This window comes from Durio zibethinus, unplaced genomic scaffold (genome assembly GCF_047325235.1).
Source record: "Durio zibethinus cultivar Kanyao isolate XHJ-2024 unplaced genomic scaffold, ASM4732523v1 HiC_scaffold_2, whole genome shotgun sequence".
NCBI lineage: Eukaryota > Viridiplantae > Streptophyta > Magnoliopsida > Malvales > Malvaceae > Durio > Durio zibethinus.
The window spans coordinates 1,199,301-1,201,800 of record NW_028323043.1 but is presented as its reverse complement, the minus strand read 5'-3'; positions in this window follow the sequence as shown (position 1 = coordinate 1,201,800).

Here is a 2,500-nt window from a genome sequence, read left to right as displayed (position 1 = left end):
AGGGCCCAGCGTGTGCCGATGGTGGTCGAGCCAGGAGCCCGCACCAAGGGCCGGCTTGTGTCGATGGTGTTCGGGGCAACCGCCCGTACCAGGGCCCAGCGTGTGCCGATGGTGCTGGGGGCAAGCGCCCGCACCAGGGCCCAGCGTGTGCCGATGGTGCTGGGGGCAAGCGCCCGCCCCAGGGCCCAGCGTGTGCCGATGGTTATCGGGGCAATCGGCCGCACCAGGGCCCAGGGTCTGCCGATGGTGCTCGAGGCAACCGCCCGCACCAAGGCTCAGCATGTGCCGATTGTGATCGAGGCAACAACCCACACCAGGGCCCAGCTTGTGCCGATGGCGGTCGAGGCAAGTGCCCGTACCGAAGGGCAGCCTATGCCGATGATGGTCGATGCATGTGCCATCACCATGCGTCATCATGTGCCATTGATGGTCGAGGCCTTGGCCGAAGTTCGATTTTGAGCCACGGTGCCCATGCTTGGCTCCAGCATGTGCTGGTGCCGCATTTTTTTCACTCGGGACAGCATCGCCGGAGCATCGCCGGAGTACCGCCGGAGAACCTGACCGGCGGCATTGGGGTTCCGGCGATTGGGAGGGGGGCCGGGGGGGTGTGCGCACATGATGTGCGATGGGTGCTGGTACTTGGCCTTGTGTTGGCCCCCTATCCCTCATCAAACCTCTGAGAATTCACACCCCCTTAAAGAGCATTTGAGATTTTACAGGTTTGCTACCAGTAGCCGTTAAAGTGTCTGAAATGGGGACACTTTTTTCAAACGGTCACAAAATCTTCTCTACTTCGAGTTTTTAGCTGAATTTTTTTGTGCATGCCAACAAAAATAGAAGGATCATGCCTACAAAATTTGGGGCCAAAAATCCTTATAAAAAATTTTTAAAAAATCCCGAACCGCAAAAAGTTTCGAAAATCGTGAAAAATAGAAAACGAGTCATCTTCCAACGAAACTTCACGTGAAGGCTTAGGGGACCATTGTATGAATTTACAAGCCATAAAAATGGCATTGGCACGGCAGAAATTTGAAGATGTGCCTAAACCCACCAGGGCCCAGCGTGTGCCGATGGTGCTCGAGGCAACAGCCCGCACCAGGGCCCAGCGTGTGCCGATGGTGCTCGAGGCAAGCGCCCGCACCAGGGCCCAGCGTGTGCCGACGGTGGTCGAGGCAACCGCCCGCACCAGGGCCGATAGTGTGCCGATGGTGCTCGAGGCAACCTGTCGCACCAGGGCCCAGCGTGTGCCGATGGTGATCGAGGCAACCTGCCGCACCAGGGCCCAGCGTGTGCCGATGGTGGTCGAGGCAAGTTCCCGCACCAGCGCCCAGCGTGTGCCGATGGTGCTCGAGGCAACCGACCGCACCAGGGCCCAGCGTGTGCCGATGGTGCTCGAGGCAACCTGCCGCACCAGGGCCCAGCGTCTGCCGATGGTGCTCAAGGCAACCTGCCGCACCAGGGCCCAGCGTCTGCCGATGGTGCTCGAGGCAAGCGCCCGCACCAGGGCCCAGCGTGTGCCGATGGTGGTCGAGGCAAGCGCCCGCACCAGGGCCCAGCGTGTGCCGATGGTGGTCGAGGCAACCGCCCGCACCAGGGCCCAGCGTGTGCCGATGGTGCTCGAGGCAACCTGCCGCACCAGGGCCCAGCGTGTGCCGATGGTGCTCGAGGCAACCGACCGCACCAGGGCCGAGCGTGTGCCGATGGTGGTCGAGGCAAGCGCCCGCACCAGGGCCCAGCGTGTGCCGATGGTGGTCGAGGCAACCTGCCGCACCAGGGCCCAGCGTGTGCCGATGGTGCTCGAGGCAACCGACCGCACCAGGGCCGAGCGTGTGCCGATGGTGCTCGAGGCAAGCGCCCGCACCAGGGCCCAGCGTGTGCCGATGGTGGTCGAGGCAACCTGCCGCACCAGCGCCCAGCGTGTGCCGATGGTGCTCGAGGCAACCTGCCGCACCAGGGCCCAGCGTGTGCCGATGGTGGTCGAGGCAAGCGCCCGCACCAGGGCCCAGCGTGTGCCGATGGTGGTCGAGGCAACCGCCCGCACCAGGGCCCAGCGTGTGCCGATGGTGGTCGAGGCAACCTGCCGCACCAGGGCGGAGCGTGTGCCGATGGTGGTCGAGGCAAGCGCCCGCACCAGGGCCCAGCGTGTGCCGATGGTGGTCGAGGCTGCCGATGGTGGTCGAGGCAACCTGCCGCAGCAGGGCCCAGCGTGTGCCGATGGTGCTCGAGGCAACCGACCGCACCAGGGCCGAGCGTGTGCCGATGGTGCTCGAGGCAAGCTGCCGCACCAGGGCCCAGCGTGTGCCGATGGTGGTCGAGGCAACCGCCCGCACCAGGGCCCAGCGTGTGCCGATGGTGATCGAGGCAACCGACCGCACCAGGGCCCAGCGTGTGCCGATGGTGCTCGAGGCAACCTGCCGCACCAGGGCCCAGCGTGTGCCGATGGTCGTCGAGGGAACCTGCCGCACCAGGGCGCAGCGTGTGCCGATGGTGGTCGAGGCAA